General features: G+C 35.7%; 1 long non-coding RNA gene across 1 annotated transcript; it reads right to left on the bottom strand.

Annotated features, from left to right (window-relative positions):
* Nucleotides 1-7,850: 7,850 nt before the first annotated feature.
* LOC135153768 (uncharacterized) lies at nt 7,851-18,818 on the bottom strand. Its single transcript, XR_010293274.1, has 3 exons — nt 18,661-18,818; nt 9,104-9,194; nt 7,851-8,241 (listed from the first exon to the last, which is right to left on the bottom strand). It is a non-coding gene; the product is annotated as an uncharacterized LOC135153768 (long non-coding RNA).
* Between the last annotated feature and the right edge of the window lie 270 nt (nt 18,819-19,088).

Raw genomic sequence — 19,088 nt, forward strand, 5'->3', positions numbered from 1 at the left:
CGCCCTCGAAATCACCCAAAATCATGCTTTCGGGGGCGACATAAAATCTGAATGTCGCCCCCGAAATTATTGCCGAGTGATAACTACTCAACGACCCACTAGCGCCATATGCTCGAGCTCCGCTTACCATTTTAAAATCATCCAAAATCCACACTCAAAATCATGAATAAGCCTTGAAAATAGCGAGGAGCGCAGTTTCAAATTCCGAAGTTGCGTCTTTTTTTCTGTAGGTACCACGTATTTCCACACACATGATACCAGGTATGGAAAAAAAATCCATTAAAAAGTCCATTATGACTACCACCATGTGCAATTTCTAATGCACATGTTTCCCCTACAGATATCACAATTCTGTGATAAAATAATTTGAATTACACAGGAAATAAATCCCAGAGTCTAGTAACCTATCATTGGTGAGTTGTCATTCGGCTTTGCTTTTCAAAACGGCCTATTAAAGAGAAATTCCAGTATTTGCAGTAAACACTTATTTCATGAGAAAGTCTGTAAAACCAGGCTTAATTGTCAGTATATCATCGAAGATCTAAATCTGGGACAGTTACATAAACTGAACTTTGTGAAATCTTGAAATCTACGCTGAAAAATGTTCACACTGAAGAGCACCAACACAGTTAGGCACACGTGGGACAGTGTATTATTATTGCTGGAATAAAGACCCGACGGAAGTGACCGAATCCGCGCTTATTTTGCTTATTTCTCAGCAATTACACAATTTCTTCCAGAATCCTTTGGCACATATTTTTTATTCATACAAACAGACACTTGGGTGGTCATTATATTAGATTCTGTAAAAAGTCATTTTGAGATCGTTACCAAAACTGGAATTTATCTTTAACATCCAAAATAACTTACCTATTTATTAATTATAACTTAAAAATCATTTGTTTTATTTTTCTCGGGGATGTGGTAAATATCAGACAATAAATCATCAAACAAAGCTCCATCTATTTTACAAGGCCGGCGGCAGACGCACGCATTGGCGCTTGTATTAGCTCTAGCCAGTCTGAGCTCTGTCTCTCTGCCAGAGCTCTGGGGGACAATTCGCTCAGTAAAGGCCTCAATGATGGTGATTTTCTGTTTCAGACAGAGTTTACATTTCAGGTATATTATTCAAATTTCAAAACTGCCAATAAAGTTTGATGATTTCTTCATTGTCATGTATATTTAAGTTCTTAATGAATACATTCTCACCAAATTTAGACTCCCCCATAGAGAAATGCAATTTTCATGGAGATCTGCGTTTTCAAAGAACTTCACAAAAAGTTAGGGTATGTGGGCCTTTATTACATATACATGGCCGAGTCGAGTACAGGGTATTGTACTGGAAAAGACGGAGTAGAAATTAGATATTGAATTCATTTATATCCAAGTCCAACTCACAGTCACACCCACACACACACACACACACACCCAAGATTCTAAGCATGAAAAAAATAACTTAAAAAATCATACAATATTAAACAAAAATAATTCATTAATAAGTGAACAGGTATTCCTCAAAATACAAAAAAGTAGCAGTCAAAAAGAGCCCCCGAAATGCAAAAAGTAGCCCCCGAAAGGTAAAAATGAGCCCCCGAAATTTGACAAAAAATTTAAAATGGAGCCCCCGAAAAAAAAAAAAAATTCCCTGGATTCAAGTGACATCACATGTTAATCTTCTTTGCCGGTAAAGTCAAGACAGATCTATAAAAATGGCATCCAAACAAAAGGGTAATAAATGGCATTAAAACAGTACAAAAGTTCATCAAAATCAAATGACAAATAGCAGTAAGTTTTGAACAGTGATAAGAGAGCATGGACTGTATGCATGCATTAATAGTATTACCGTAAGCCAATTGTGTAATTTTTCGATGTGAAATCTCTGTGTCATTCAAAAACCTCTCTCCTGTGATACAACTATGAGTTATTCCATCTTATCAAAGTATCAAACCATTTTTGGAGCAAAACATTCATATTGATAAAAAGCACATTACAAAAGTTAGCTAATAAATACATGTAGGTACACCTGCATCTTCCACATTCATGAAACAATTTTCTTGGCTTTTTCATCCATTGTTTAACCTTCTTTCCATAAATTACAGTGGATATGAGTTTAAAACTAATTAAGTCCTATTCCTAGAAAAACTTGTAACTAAAGTTACTAAACAGCAAAAGCCTAACAGGTAAGCCCCAAAGATTAAAGGTCAAGTCCACATCAGAAAAGTGTTGATTTGAATCAATAGAGAAAAATTAAACAAGCATTTACCTGGTACCTCTGGAAATTTCATCAAAGTCGGATGTAAAATAATTAAGTTATGACATTTCAAAATTTTGCTTATTTTTTACTAGTTACATGTATATTCACAACTCAGTGATCTTCAAAAGAGAGTGCCGATGATGTCCCTCACTCACAATTTCCTTTGTCTTTTATTGTTTGAATTAAATACAATATTTCAATTTTTACAGATTTGACAATAAGGACCAAAGTTCTTAATGGTAATTCCACATGTTCACAGAGGAATAAAACATTGTTTCACAGGACAATGACAAGAAAATTAGAATACTGTACATGTATTTCATATTTCAGATTGTAAAATACAGAAGAAATAGTGAGAGATGTCATCACTCATCAGTCCCCTCAAATCTGCATACAGACCATTTTGTGAAAATACAGTGTAAGCAAAACTTTAAAATATCATAGATTTCCTATTTTACATCCATATTTGATGAAATGTTCAGTGGTGTGTTTTTTATACTTGGATATTTCTCTCTCTGTTCAAAGCAACCTTCTTTTGGGGGTAGATTTGTCCTTTAGTAGCAAGGACAGAGAGATTTTAATTATAGTATCCACTTGTATGTTCATGGTCAAGAATACAAGCTTCATGGTTCATAAATAATTGGAATCAACTGTAGACCCTATTTGAAATTGAGGCTCGAGCATGGATAAAAGTATTTAATTACATGTAGATTCCTTTAATCAAAATTCAAAGCAATTAGAAAAAAATCATTGATATACATGTAATATGAAGTGCTATGTAAGCCTATATGGTATTGGTAGTACATCAGGATTGTAGATAGAATCGAATGATATGGCAAGGGGGCGGATCCCCGTATCAGGTTGGGAGCAAGACTGGGAAGGTGATCGCATCACACCAGCAAACACTTAACGACCCCGTTTCCTCATCAACAACCAGTCAACGCTGCGGTGTTGTAAACTCGATGTACGTTTAGTCCAATCATTGCCGATGTAAAAAAAAAAAATGAATCTAGTAATATACACATATTTCACACAAAGCACGCTGTTTAAAATCACCGATGACATCATCTCTTTCAAGATAAAACAGCGTCGCCTTAGTCACTGACAACGGCATTAAAATAACTTCAAAACTTTTACTTACTGCTCGGCACTATCTGCAGCTCGTTTTCCCCGCGGTTCTGCCCCCACACGAGTTGCGATGAGGAGCAACGCGGCTAGTAACCCGTTCCATCTTGAACAGCTCCTGGTGATTTTCATCATGATCTTGTTTCTTGAATGGTCATTGAATTGAAGACTTTCCAGTAGAATAGCCTACTGACTTACAAACAAAAACAACACCGCAAATACTAGATATTCGTTTGCATTTACCAAAATAAAGCTAAATGAATAAGTCCAGATAATGGTATTGAACTGAAATTATTCACCATGGGAGACTGTTCGCACCTGACCTTCTTGGATGTTGTGAAAGCAAAATTGTTAGATCTCGATTCTCGATATCATGCACGCACGTACGTACGTACGGTACGTACGATGGTTGGCCGCCGCCCCGCGTCGATATACCCATGGACCTACGACAAGAATTTCCGTGCGTGCAAAGAAATAAATGTGCAACGCAACGTGCCGTGCCGTGGCCCCCTTCGATCGATAGACTCTCCTTATCTTAAAAAAATCCTCCAAGACTATATAGAGCAAGGTGTCAGCAGGGGCAAGTCCAGGATTTTCCAAGGGGGGGGGGGGGGAGGGACAAATTTTCAAAAAAAAGGTACTCACTTGGGTCACTTGTGTATGAAAGACTTGTTCCCATACAAATATTTGCAATTACTCTCAATTAGGGGGGTGAGGCTCACATGTATGAAAGACATATTTTATGGAACGCGGAAAGGCTAAAATTTGATCACTGTCACTTTTGATTTGATGGACCTCCGTACCAGCCATCATCAAATCAAGTGCAGCCATCAGTAAATCAAAAGTGGCCATCATCATATCAATTTTCAGCATCATATCCCTCTGTACCAGCCATCATCAAATCAGTTTCTAACATCAAATCAATGTTGTCCTTTCGGCGTTCCTGATGTGCGCGCCAAAAGGACACCTGTAAGTTGATGGCAGCCACTTTTTATTTGATGACGGTTACTTTTGACTTGATGACGGCCACTTTTTATTTGATGACGGTTACTTTTGACTTGATGACGGCCACTTTTTATTTGATGACGGTTACTTTTGACTTGATGACGGCCACTTTTTACTTGCTTTTTATTTGATGACGGTTACTTTTGACTTCATGACGGCCACTTTTGACTTGATGGCGGCTGCTTTTGATTCGATGATGGCTGCTTTTGATTTGATGATGGCTGCTTTTGATTCGATAGTGGCCACTTTTGATTTGATGATGGCTGCTTCTGATTTGATGATGGTTGCTTTTGATTCGATAGTGGCCACTTTTGAACTGATGATGGCCACTTTAGATTTGATGATGGTCACTTTCAATTTTTTTATCGCTTTTCATTTGATGGTCACTTTTTGTTTGATGGTCACTTTTTATTTGATCACTTAATTTGATGGTCACTTTTTATTTGATGGTCACTTTTTATTTGATGGTCACTTTTCATTTGATGGTCACTTTTCATTTGATGGTCGCTTTTAATTTGATGGGCACCTTTTATTTGATGATCACTTATTTGATGGTCACTTTTAATTTGATGGTCACTTTTAATTTGATGGTCACTTTTAATTTGATCATCAATTCTTATTTGATGGTCACTTTTAATTTGATGGTCGCTTTTTATTTAATGGTCACTTTTTATTTGATGGTCACTTTAAATTTGATGGTCACTTTTTATTTGATGGTCATTTTTTATTTGATGCTAACTTTTTATTTGATGCTCACTTTTAATTTGATGGTCGCTTTTTATTTGATGGTTATTTTTTATTTGATGGCTACTTTAAATTTGATGATCACTTTTTATTTGATGGTTACTTTTTATTTGATGCTCACTTTTCATTTTATGCTCATTTTTCATTTGATCGTCGCTTTTCATTTGATCATCACAATTTAAGTTGATGGTTTCGGCATTCCATACATGGTCGCTTTATATTTGATGGTCGCTTTTCATTTGATCGTCGCTTTTATTTGATCGGCACTTTTCATTTGGTCGTCGCTTTTCATTTGATCATCACTTTTTACAGTACGTGCGCATAAACGTGTCGCAGTGAGCATGCACTGAGCAAATCCTCATGTACCAGGCCCCCGAAGCTCCGCCATTTTGTCGGAGACATTTGGGCAAATCCTAAGCCCCCATTTGCATATGCATGAATAATTCACCAGTTCGCTGCTCCACACATCCCAATAGACTCTTTATATATGACAAAGCAGAAAGTGGAGATCAGCGTCACGCATGCGCATTGAGCGAGGTCAACTTTGCGTTAATTATTCATGAAATTTAATATATTCATCACGTGATTAATCTACTTCTTACTAGTACTATTGACCAATCAGCGTTCTTCACTACAATGAGTCATCATGCATGCATCGTTTTTCAATCCGTGCATAGAATGCAGTTTACATGCAACGTACACCGCAGCCTGACACTTTTCTTAATCTTGTTTAACCTGGAGATGGGGGAGGGGGGGGGGGGGTGAATCAGCCTGTTTTTATCTTCTTTTTAACATCGGTGTAAATGAAAGGGGAAGATATTTACGAACTAGTTTATATCACAATAACAATACGCCAATATAAATAATAACAATGTATTTCAGTTTGAACGTTTCACTTACTGGTTTTGTAATTTGGTTCTTTCATCTAAAAAAAAATACGACCTTTCTCTGCTGTTCTCCAGATCAGAATCACTAGAGGCATGTTTCACATCGCAGTGTAATCGTTAGTAATGATATAGTAAAAACAAATTCTGAATCCAAAATTTCTTTAGAAAATAGGATTGGATTTAATTAGAACCTATTTATTTTCTGTAATTAATTAATAGTGTGTTTTTTACGCTAAGCTTTTCCAATTATTGATAATGATCATTTAATTTTTTTTTTGCAGGGGGGGGGTAATCTAATTTCTTTGTGTTCACTCTTTTTAACAGCACAGATAAGTGACATGTCATTACCAAACTTCATCAGTTTCAGGCAGGGCGGATCTAGGATTTTTCCAAAGGGGGGCACATTTTCTCAAGGAAAAATTTGAAAAGCAAAAAAAAGGGGGGTCTTCACTTTCAGAAGGGGGACACACTTTACATTACAATTTTTAATTGAGCCTGTCAAATTGGGGGGGGGGGCGCACTGATCGGCTTTGCCCCCCCCCCCCACACACACACACACTCTGATTGGCCTAATTTTTGTCTTTAAGTCATCTCTATTCATCTTATTCCTCTTCCCCACTCTTTATAAATTGTTTCTCCCTCATTTATCCCCGCCTCCTCTCAAAATAAATAAAGAATAAAATGGCCCTTTATGGTTTCTCCTTGTGGGTAAATTGTCAATTGGCTCTGTCCACTCTCTTGTGCACCCTATGCCCCTTCACATTATTATTATAATATATTATCTATTCTTTTAATCTCTCTTCAGCTCTCTCTTTGCCATATCGCACTCTCATTATTAAACCACACACACAACTCTTTCTCTTATATTTTCCACCTCTCAGCTCTTCTCGCAATTCATTAAAAAAAGAAAATACACTGGGTGATTCCAACTTTGGCGTTGGTGTTCGTAGCACAATTTAGTTCTTCCTTCCTCCAAAACCTAATGTGAGTTTACAAAAATAATCCAAATCACATTAATAGCTCAACATCAAGTGAGATGAATCTATGAATCAATTTGATTGTAATTTTGGTGCTGTAATGATGATGTAAAACTTGTAAGACGCCACACCAAAAGTTCAACAGCAAACATGAAATCACCCATGTATCTTTCTCATTAAAAAAAATATATATATTTAGAAATTCTCTATCACATCTACATAACAGCCATGGATCAAACATTCTTTAAGGGGGGGGGGTCTTTTGCCCTCCACCTTAAAGGTCCTGGTTCTCAAAAGGATTGTTTTCTATTTTATTTTCAAATTTATTCATTTTTTTTAAATATCTTTATATATTATTTGTTATGTTTTTTAATGGGGGTGATTTTTACAGAGAAAACCTGCAACTACCACCCCTCCAACCTTGATCCATGGCTGCAAAATGTAGGTCTCATTACTCTTAAATTTATGCTGCTTGTTCACTATTGCTCGTCCATTAATTCTACTAGTACTTCCAGTGTCTCCTGAAATAACTTGATTCACCTAAACTCTCAGCTAAAAAGAATTATAGAAGACTTGTTAATTCAGTGACAATGACAAAATTATTATTTCAATTCATTTTATTCCAAATACATAAATCAGGTAACAATTATTTTCCTCTTGAGTTTAAAGATCAAATTTTGATCAGAACTCGTTCCCATCTGCTTAAGATGAAATGGTGTGAAAGAGACTACTGTCCTCACAAACACAGATGCAATGTCACATGCCCCCCCCCCCCCGAATTCATTGATCATTATTTTTGTTAAACATTCTTCATTGCCAAAATTGTTACACAATTTCATGTACATATTGTATTGCTGAATTTTTATTTATCATTCCTGTTATGTCATTGTAATAAATTTATTATTCTAAGTATTATTATTATAAACATTATCATTATCTACATCCATAATTGTAAAAACTACTGCTACAATCAGCAAGTATAATTACCCCTAAAATAACCGTATCCCTCTTAAATTGTTTATGGGTTTTGTTTGGTCAGTAGTGTGGGGGGGGGGCGGTTACAACACTCTATTGTAAATACATGCAGTAATTCAGTTTGATATAGGATGTTTGGCATATTGTCAATGCATTATTCCCTAATTCTTCCTCCAGAAAATTATTATTGGAATTAAAAAGCAAACCCTTAATTTGGTCTTGTATTTCTTGAGTCTCTAAAACAGAGGATGTGAAGCAGAGTCATGTTCCATATCTGTTGAAAAAAAAAAAAACGACAGAAATGTTAGCAATTCAATCAAGCCATCATAAAAAAATTAAAAAAATTAAAAAATATGTATAAAAGTTTAATGAAACCACAAGCCGAATGAGTCACCTTTACAAAATCTGGTGTGGATTGAAGAATTCATGAGTGGGTAGGAAGCAAATAAGTTGATTACATATGATTTTCCACTTGCTTAGCCTAGTATATTCTGATTTTCTTATTTAATTTTGACAAGCTAGATCTACCGGTAGGTGATATTAATTGTCCCCTGAAAACATGACAGGTGAAAATTAAAATGGAGCCTGTCAATACGACTCCAGCCTAGTCTCTGAGCTGATTTTATTTTCATTTAGTCAATACAACTTATATCTTGGTCTACCATGTGAGCCCCCCCCCCAAAAAAAAGGACACCTCACAAAACCCCAATTTAATGTAAAAATATGTCATGAACACATAATAATTATATAACACTAGAATCAGTATATTCTCCCAAATAATTTGATACCATATTCATATTTAGATAGTCAGTATGTATTTTTTGCAGAGATGTAGATTTTGATTTGCACCGAAATAAGGCATGGCTAAAATTAATGACTCCAGATGCCAATGATGCCAAAATCTATGAGTTAGCAAATTTTCAAAGAAATTGATTTGTGTATTGACACTAAAAAGAGTTATTATCTTGTAAATTATTGAACATGGGTATTGAAATTTGAAATGGATTTTAATATAACGCTTTTAGGACAATGAAATCATTGACATCTGGACTCATTTTTGGATAAAGTCATTTGGTCTGTAAATACATGAAGTCATTCAGTTTGATAGATAGGATGATTATTGTTTTTTGTTTTACCTTTATGAATCAGGAGGGTCCTGCAGCTTAATTCGGTCTTGTAATCCTCGAGTCTCTAAAAGAGGATGTGAAGCAGCATCATGTTCTATGTCTGTTGAATAGAACAATACACACAGACAGAAATGTCAGCAATACAAGCTATTGTAAAAAAAAATTAAAACACATAACACTTGGACTATAGCGTATATATCTAGATCTAATCACAGACTCTGGCGTACATAGATCTGGAACTAAATGTAAGTAGATCTAGATCTACATCAAAAGTAGATTTAAATTTCATTTTTGTTAAACCTACCATTCTGCGAAATTTCAATGTTATTGAATCATACAAGTGTTAGATCTAAACTAAAGCTGTCTTGACCCAGGTTTTTTTTAATGGTTTCATGACATTTGCTCTGACGACAAATGCCCCGATGAAAAATCTACACGTTAGGCCAAACAAAAGCTATAACTCCAATAAATAAATCCTTAACTTAGACCCTGACTTAGTGACTGAAATAATACTAGGCCTAGCCCTAGGGCTAGGCCTATATAGATTATACAGGAGGTCGCTTTGTTGTAGCCTTGTAGGCCTAAGTAAGTTTAGTCTAGGTCTATAAACCTAAGCTAGAGAATAGATAGGATAAGAGGTAGAAAAGTTTTCTTTTAGCTTTAGCCAAGACCTGTAGGCCCTACTACTGTAGGCCTATTATTAACTTTCAAGTTTAGAAAAATTAAAAAAAAACATGAAAAGAACTATAAATAAGTTTGGACTTTGCCTTTGGGAAATGAAACATCTTTATAAAATTAAAAAATCAAGCCAGGACTAGGCTCCGGTCCTATTGATATGTGAATTCAAAGAAGGGAACGGGTTAATGGAGTGAATGTCTTTCTATAGAGTCAATATGGATGCGCGATAGATCCCAGACAACGTCTAGCCTAAACGTTAAAGGGACTATATCTAGTTCTTTCCTAACCCAGGGGTTGTTGTTGTTGTTCGGCCCGCGGGCCGGAGCCCCGTGGGTTAGTTCTTTCCATGCGCCGAGATCTCGGTAGGCGTCGAAATTTCAGAGAAATTAACTCTCGCCCAAAAGTCTGGCGTGATAATTAATACGAGGTCTCAAATGGTTACGGGTAGGCACTTATGATCCAAGTTTGAAAGGATACTCGTAAAATGACGTCACTCTCGCCGATGAATATTCATTAGATCGTGGTCGTGCGTGTTCAATACACACCGAGTGCAGGCATGCAGAAAGTTATACGCGAGGAACTTTGGCTCCAGAGACAAGTTGTCAAATAACGTGTGTGTGTGTGTGTGTGTGTGTACCATCGGCTGGTAGTATATTCCATGCTGTCTACGACTTCAAACCGCTTCGGAGAGAGTGCAATTCGGTAAAACGAAGTTTCCGATATAAAGAGATAATAACACTATTTGTACAGTACGTTGAGAGAGGCAAATCAGATCAGGGAAGGCAGGAGTACAATCAGGTTTTTTTTTTAAAGGGAAGAAAAGTTTAGAATAAAAGGTATTATATATAGCCAATTGATCTAGGTGAGTGAAGTGAACAATGATGTTTTTAAAAAAAGAATGAATATACCTTACGTGAATATTATGGTGAAGCCAATTTAAAAGGAGGTGAGACAAGTTTCAATGGAGGTTTTTAAAAAGATTAAACTACATTATGGTGAAGCCAATTTAAAAGGAGGTGAGGCAAGTTTCAATGGAGGTTTTTTAAAAGAATAAACTGTACTACAAATTATGGTGAAGCGAATTTAAAAGGAGGTGAGGCAAGTTTCAATGGAGGTTTTTTAAAAGAATAAACTGTACTACAAATTTAAAAGGAGGTGAAACAAGTTTCAATGGAGGTTTTAAAAAAAATAGACTGCATTATGGTGAAGCGAATTTAAAAGGAGGTGAGGCAAGTTTCAATGGAGGTTTTTTTAAAGAATAAACCCTACTACAAATTTAAAAGGAGGCGAGGCAAGTTTCAATGGAGGTTTTAAAAAAGAATAAACAGTACTACAAATTATGGTGAAGCTAACTTGAGAGGTCGAGGCAAGTGTAAAATGATGTTTTAACAAATAATGGATATTATGTAGAAGCAAACTTGAAAGGAGGTGAGGCAAGTGTACAATGATGTTTTAACAAAGAATGAATATTATGGTGAACCGTGAAGCCAACTTGAGAGGAGGTGAGGCAAGTGTAAAATGATGTTTTAACAAAGAATGAATATTAAGGTGAAGCCAACTTGAGAGGAGGTGACCCAGGACCAAAATCCAGTTGAAACCAATTAGGGCAAAACCAATTGAAACCAGTTGGCCAACTGGTTTCAATAGGGAAATTGGAACAACTGGAACCAATGGAAACCAGTTGCCAACTGGTTCCAGTTAAAACCAATTGGGCAACTGGAACCAGTTGGCAATTGGTTTCAATTGGTTCCAGTTGAAACCAATAAAGCAACCAGTTGGCAACTGGTTTCAATTGGTTCCAGTTGTTCCAATTTCCCTATTAAAACCAGTTGAATCCAATTGGAGGTAACTGGTTTCAATTGGTTCCAGTTGAAACCAATTGGAGGCAACTTGTTTCAACTGGAACCAGTTGAAACTAATTGGTTTCCAACTGGATCCAATTGGAACTTCCAGTTGGAATGACCTAATTAGTCACAAATTAATTAGATTTTGCTTTAACTATTGCTCATGCCAACAAAGAAGCAGTGCTATACGTCTATAATACCAATGTAAAGGGCAATGATAAATAGACTTTCATAATGTATATATTTACATGAAAGATCTTCAAATATATGTATTTGTATTTGATGTAATTTGGTAACAGTTAGTGGTGTACTAATTATCATATAATCTGTTTTAATTATAATCTATAACATTTATGAACATGGTTTTCACTCCTAAGCATTCTAAACACTTATCTGAAACAAGTATGGTACTTGAAATAGAAAAGAATTAAATAGATACATTCTAAATGATGATGAATCACATAAAACATTAATCTGTGCGCACTGGCAGATAATATGCAAATTAACTGGTTTCAATTGGAACCAGTTGGGTAACTGGAAAATTTCCAATTGGAAACCAATTGGAAGTCATTTCCAGTTACCCAACTGGATCCAGTTAGGATTTCCAGTTACCCAACTGGTTCCAGTTAGGATTTCCAGTTACCCAACTGGTTCCAGTTAGAAATCATTTCCAGTTGGAAGTCATTTCCAGTTACCCAACTGGTTCCAGTTAGGATTTCCAGTTACCCAACTGGTTCCAGTTAGAAATCATTTCCAGTTGAAGGTCATTTCCAGTTACCCAACTGGTTCCAGTTCTAGGATTTCCAGTTACCCAACTGGTTCCAGTTAGGATTTCCAGTTACCCAACTGGTTCCAGTTAGAAGTCATTTCCAGTTACCCAACTGGTTCCAGTTAGGATTTCCAGTTGCCCAACGGGTTCCAGTTAGGATTTCCAGTTGCCCAACTGGTTTCAATTGGTTTCAACTGGAAATTGTTATATTCCAGTTAAAACCAATTGAAACCAGTTGAAACCAATTGAAACCAATTGAAACCAATTGAAACCAGTTGGAAATCCAACTGGTTTCAATTGGATTTTGGTCCTGGGGAGGCAAGTCTACAATGATTTTTTTTTAAAGAATGATAAGTGTAGAATATAATTCAAATGATGAAGCCAACTTGAGAGGAGGTGCATGAGGCAAGTCTACAATGAGGTTTCTAAAAACAATGAATAGTGAAGAAATAGATTGCAATTGCTTGTAATAATCCACAAAATTGTGTAGTTATTTATTTCATGCAAATTGCTATTAATTGATTATGCTCATTTGTGCATAATTAGTATACTATACCTATTCCTCTAACTCCCCAAATAAAGCTCCAAATGTTCTAATTTTTGGTTTAGAAACTCTTTGTGGTGTTTTATTTTATAATTCTTGGGTTTTGTACCTTTGTATTGCATTGTTTTTTTATTCAACGAACTTTGCTGGGACTCTCGTAACAGCAAAAAATAAATCAGTTTAGTTCAACAAAACTAAAAACAATTAGGCATTTATGAATTTTGGATGAAAACGCATATTCCATTGACGTGGTACACAAATATCACAATTTTTAGTCATTTTTGTTTGATATGCACCTTCAAATTGTTTGGTAATTTTCAGAACCCAGTACCCGCGGGCTTCGCAAAACTGGTCTCAAAACATGCAAAAGACTTTTTTTTTTTAAATCACAGAGCTCAGAGCCCCCCCCCCCCCCTGCGTAATTAGGTTAAAGGAGAATGAAACTCTTGGAGCAAGTTAGCTTTTGTGAAAGCAGAAAAATCAAAGAATAAGATCAACAAAAGTTTGAGTAAAATAGGACTAGCAATAGAAGAGTTATGAGCATTTGAATGTCGATATATCACTAATGCTATGGAGATCCTCCCATCGGCAATGCTATCAAGATCTATGATGTCACAGATGAACAACTCTCCCCTTTTGTACACTGAAAATATACCCCAAAACATCTCTTTTTGCTCATTCTAATGATGTGACAAACGATTCATCAATGATATAATGTTGTGAAACCTCTGTACTTGTCCTCTCATAAAGAGAACACCTCACCTTGTGATAGACTCTATAAAAATGAGAATATAAGTGAAATAAGTACTAAAGTAATGAGGGAGTTGTACGTGTGTGACATCACAGATCTTGGTCGCATTGCCAATTGGAGGATCTACATGGCATTAGTGATCTCAATATTCAAATGCTCATAACTTTCTTATTATTCATTCAATCTTCCTCAAACTTTCAACAATATGTTTCTTAGATTTTTCTCTTTGATATGGATTCAGCTGGTTTCAAGGGTTTCATTCTCCTTTAAGTATGCATTAATTTTGAACTTTTCCATTCCCCAAATATGTAATATCCCCTCCCCAAAAATGCAATTATCACTGAAATGGAATATACATAATATATTTTTTGATAAGCCAGGTTATGCAAAATAATCATCACGTCATCCTTTGTCAACAAGAAATCTGAACATGTCCTCTGGAAAAAAAAAAATACCTCGGCCGCCTATTAAATTTTAAGTTTTCATTTTGTAAGTATTTTACTTAGCAATTTGGCTGGCTTAACAAAATGCTTAAACTTGATGCAGATCAGATCTCAGAATTTACCTTATCCAAATTGAAGTAAATACTAATACCCATTGTGATGTTATAAATTTTGAGCCAAATAGTGCCAAATGTGTGAATGTATTTCTGTGCGTATCATTTTTGTATATGTAGACTTAAGACTAGTAGATGGCTGACTTACATTTAAGCAAAATATTTAGCCCCCCCAAAAAATGCAATTGAATACCAAAGATGGATAAGTATTTTACTTTTGCAAAATACTGAGTAAAATATACTTAAAATTGTGGCTTTAAGAGTAGCATTGAATACCGGCCCTGTTCCTCATCATCATTATCATCCCACTACCACACCAGTTTCTGCAGCACAAACTTTAACTTTCATAGGTTGAGTCCATTTCAAAGCCAACACTGTCACTTTAACTTTCTTTTTTCTCTTATAACATGACGTCCACACACTGCCAATCACATCATTACAACACCAACTGTCAGAGGACAACATAACTGCAGTTATACCATAGCATTACCCCCAAAACACCACTCAATTTTGAATTGATCCAAATGAAATATGACTGTGTTGCACAAAGAAAAGCTATGTAGTCATAGTAGATTTTATTGACTTGTACATTTATAAGGCTATACATATATTTTGAGTAATTGTCGTGTTGTCTTCAGTGATAGTTGGTACCCACTGTGCTTATGGCCAACTTTGGTAAAGGCATACATTGAATAAACTTTTATGTACTGAAAATGATGACAGAATATATATACTAAAAAATAACATTAGAAATGCACGACAGGTAATGCAACATATTTCAACATGAACTATTTCACAATTTGCCAACATGACAAAATACTAACCTTAAAAAAATAGTAGAAGCTGATGTTGGATGGAAAAGAATATCTATGTCATACAGCTTGAAATACATTACATATGTATGCACTTAATGGTATCTACATGATCATTAAGTTCTTCGACACAGCTTGATATAATGTTGATTTATCCAGTTTGGCAAGTACTGTTGTGGTTGAGGCAAGGTTAATGGTTTTTCTGAATACTGAACCCCGTTTTGTGTAACGAAATTAAATCTATCAGAGTTACATGACAAAGTACAACAGAAGAAAATACCAACAGCTAGGCAAGCTTTTTTACATAAATATTTTTTTCATATACTCTTTGATATTTTTTCTCAACAAAACAAAATGTGGCCAGCCACCCAAATATCAACAATAAGTTGCCAGGGAAGGTTCGTAGAAAATAGCCAAAATAGTAATTCAGTTTTCCAAACGCATATTTAGAATATTGGTTTTTCCGGAAAAAAAAATTCTTCATACTGTCAAAATGTGAGGTTGTAAAAGTTGAAGACAAAATACAAGACTTTGATATCCGTGTTTTGCTCACTGCTAAGTAGTTGAACTACATATTACACATCGCATGCTTAAGTGAACCCCAAATCTTGTTCTCTTATTTGTTGAAGCTCTCACCAAACTTATTCGCATTCAATCAAGTACTAGCGAGGGATATTATTGATCAATATTAACAAGATAAATCATTTTACAGCTTAGGATGTGATTGTTCAAGATCAATGAGAATCTTTAAATCAATGTATTTATTGTTGGTATTGGGGTGGCTGGACACATATAACAATATATTCTCGCTGTTAGAAAAAAACAAGTGACAATTACATTAGTTAACAGCAAGTATTATAAAACCAGGACATGATCATGGAAAGCAACTGCAGTTTGAGTAAATAAAAATATACGCTATATAATACAGTTTAAAATACGTTTATTTTCAGTACTGGCAGGCCTAGGATCATGATAAAAGATACTAAAAGTTGGCAAGTACTGTGTAATAACGGCATGCATTCTTATCAAGCTTTTGCACAAACATCTACAAAGACTGTTGAGTGGGCAGCAAAAATGGTCGCAAATTATGTTCAAAATGCTATGAGACATTCTAAATATACTGAATAAAACAAAAAGGTCATGTAATCAGAAGCGGATCTAGAGGGGGGGTTGGGGGGGTGCAACCCCCCCAAAAAAAAAATCCGGGGACCATTTTTTTAAATCTTTTTTTTTTTTTAAAGCAAGAAAACGGCATTTTCACACACAGATTTTCAAAAATTTTCCCACTGTGGGAGGGGGGACACCCCCCTCCCACACCCTCCCCCCTCGCTCGCTCCGCTCGCTTGGACTCGGTCGCTACGCTCCCTCGCATACCACCCCAACCCCCCCCCCTTTATAAAAAGCTGGATCCGCCCCTGGTAATCTTGCATCAAATAGTTATCAAAGAAATTGATCAGCCTCAATGCCGATTAATGCTAACAAACAATGTATCATTATTTACACAGGTGATTCTTCCATGATTTAACATTAGCAAGTATCGTAAGAAACCCTAAGTTGAATGGATACAATTAGCCGTTGATGTTTTATGACTAATAAGATGGATTCTCAACTACATGCAGTCACAATTTATGGCACTGCCTTTGCTAGACCAAGAATATATTATATATTTACATTTTTACCATGACCTTGCTGACAATAGAAATTTGACTAAAAATCTTCACTCACACAAGAGGTAATTTTCAAATTGATCCTATCAAAGAATTCAGGAGATTAAAAACTTATCAGTCAGAGTGCAGGTCCCTATGCTAATGAGCAAATTGGCCAGATTCATCATAATCCTCTCGTGGCATGTGTTTTGGTCTTCATCAAGCTCATTAAATATGCAAAACCTCTGTAGTCACAAATATCACTTGGATGAAAGAATATGCTTTTTGAGGACATGACTGTTATACCATGCACTTTGACCTCATGGGCTAACATTTCACCAGTCATTTATAAGCCATATTGGAAGTAGACCCTCAAATGATTATGTACGACATGCGAATAGGAAATATTTTGGGTATACATGTATATTGGTGTCTGTGACCTAACCTCCATTGAAACTTGCCTCACCTCCTATTAAATTGGCTTCACCATAATACAGTTTATTCTTATTAAAAACCTCCATTGAAACTTGCCTCGCCTCCTTTTAAATTTGTAGTAGTTTATTCGTTTAAAAAACCTCCATTGAAACTTGCCTCACCTCCTTTTAAATTCGCTTCACCATAATTTGTAGTACAGTTTATTCTTTTTAAAAACCTAGTAATTGAAACTTGCCTCGATCACCTCCTTTTAAATTTGTAGTAGAGTTTAGTCTTTTAAAATTAAAACCTCCATTGAAACTTGCCTCACCTCCTTTTAAATTCGCCTCACCATAATTTGTAGCTAGTACAGTTTATTCTTTTTAAAAACCTCCATTGAAACTTGCCTCACCTCCTTTTAAATTCGCTTCACCATAATTTATAGTACAATTTATTCTTTGAAAAAACCTCCATTGAAACTTAATTGCCTCACCTCCTTTTAAATTTGTAGTACAGTTTATTCTTAAAAAAAACCTCCATTGAAACTTGCCTCACCTCCTTTTAAATTCGCTTCACCATAATTTGTAGTACAGTTTATTCTTTTTAAAAACCTCCATTGAAACTTGCCTCACCTCCTTTTAAATTTGTAGTACAGTTAATTTCTTTTAAAAACCTCCATTGAAACTTGCCTCACCTCCTTTTAAATTGGCTTCATCATAATGCAGTTTATTCTTTTTAAAAACCTCCATTGAAACTTGTCTCACCTCCTTTTAAATTGGCTTCACCATAATGCAGTTGATCTTTTTAAAAACCTCCATTGAAACTTGTCTCACCTCCTTTTAAATTGGCTTCACCATATATTCATTCTTTTTTTTTAAACATATCATTGTTCACTTCACTCTACTAGATCAATTGGCTATATTAATACCTTTTATTCTACACTATTCTTCCCTTAAAAAAAAACCTGATTGTACTCCTGCCTCCCCTGATCTGACATTTGCCTCTCAACGTACTGTACATAATTATAGTGTTATTATCTCTTTATATCGGAAACTTCGTTTTACCGAATTGCACTCTCTCCGAAGCGGTTTGAAGTCGTAGACAGCATGGAATATACTACCAGCCGATGGTACACACACACACACACACACACACGTTATTTGACAACTTGTCTCTGGAGCCAAAGTTCCTCGCGTATAACTTTCTGCATGCCTGCACTCAGTGTGTATTGAACACGCACGACCACGATCTAATGAATATTCATCGGCGAGAGTGACGTCATTTTACAAGTATCCTTTCAAACTTGGTTCATAAGTGCCTACCCAAATGGTAGCAGATGGAGATTTACATGTAATCTAGCCTACATTTTTAGCTCACGACGATGGAAATAGTTTTGAGTTTTCGCAAGTCGTTTGCTTCCTAATTATTCACTTTTTATAAACACAAATTAATTCATGTTGTACCCAGACTTCTCAAGATCCATATAACATTAGATCTTTTGATTTATTTTTGTAAATGAATTAAAATTCAGCGTTAATCTGACAGTACTCACCGAAAATCTTTCAAGGATATAATCTTCTTCTGTGCGGGTGACGTCATCTTTCAGCCTTTAATTAAGCGGAAGTGACGATGGGGTCAAATTATGACGTACGAATTTCAATAGAAAAATACATTATTCATAAGGTAAGGTCCAATCAAATCACAGTATCTTGCGAGTACGCAAAGAAAAAATAAATGATTCATTAGTAATATGCAAATGGCGGCTTAGGATTCGGTTCAAATGTCTCCCAGGGGGTGTGGCCGAAAGTGGTAAAAAATACGCTTATCACCATGGAGCTTCTATGGAGTATCTGTACGTTATATGCAAATGTTATTTAAATGAGGCTTTTCCGCGGATGCTACCTTTCAGTCTATACGTATTTATTTGTCTATGGTTCGAAGTGTACACAGCATATGGTAGCACATCGAGCAGCACGCGCG

This window comes from Lytechinus pictus, chromosome 3 (genome assembly GCF_037042905.1).
Source record: "Lytechinus pictus isolate F3 Inbred chromosome 3, Lp3.0, whole genome shotgun sequence".
In the NCBI taxonomy this organism is placed as follows: domain Eukaryota; kingdom Metazoa; phylum Echinodermata; class Echinoidea; order Temnopleuroida; family Toxopneustidae; genus Lytechinus; species Lytechinus pictus.